Source organism: Arachis duranensis, chromosome 6, assembly GCF_000817695.3.
Source record: "Arachis duranensis cultivar V14167 chromosome 6, aradu.V14167.gnm2.J7QH, whole genome shotgun sequence".
Taxonomy (NCBI): Eukaryota; Viridiplantae; Streptophyta; class Magnoliopsida; order Fabales; family Fabaceae; genus Arachis; species Arachis duranensis.
The window spans coordinates 11,330,403-11,331,036 of NC_029777.3; positions in this window are offsets into that span (position 1 = coordinate 11,330,403).

The window sequence follows — 634 nt, forward strand, 5'->3', positions numbered from 1 at the left end:
TTATCCATATAAAATCTTTTCAAGATATTTTCTGTGTATGTCGTTTGATGAATAAAGATCCCATTTTTTGTATGCTCGATCTGCAGGTCGAGACAAAATTTAGTTCTTCCAAGATCTTTCATCTCAAACTCTTTTTTTAGAGTTTTTATAATTGTTGGAATCTCTTCAGGAGTCCCAATGATATTTAAATCATCAACGTACACAGCAATTATAACGAATCCAGATGCAGATTTCTTTATGAAAATACATGGGCAGATATCATCATTCTTGAATCCGTTTTTGGCCAGATACTCAGTAAGACGATTATACCACATTCGTCCAGATTGCTTTAGACCATATAAAGATCTTTGCAATTTGACTGAGCATAACCCTTGCGAATATTCATTGGATGGTTTAGATATTTTTAGTCCTTCAGGGACTTTCATATAGATATCACGATCTAATGAGCCGTATAAATAGGCTGTTACCACATCCATTAAATGCATATGCAGTTTATGATATGCAGATAAACTGACCAAGTAACGCAATGTTATCGCATCCACTACAAGGGAATACATTTCTTTATAATCTATACTGGGCCTTTGTGAAAAACCTTGTGCCACAAGTCGGGCTTTATAGCGCACAACTTCATTTT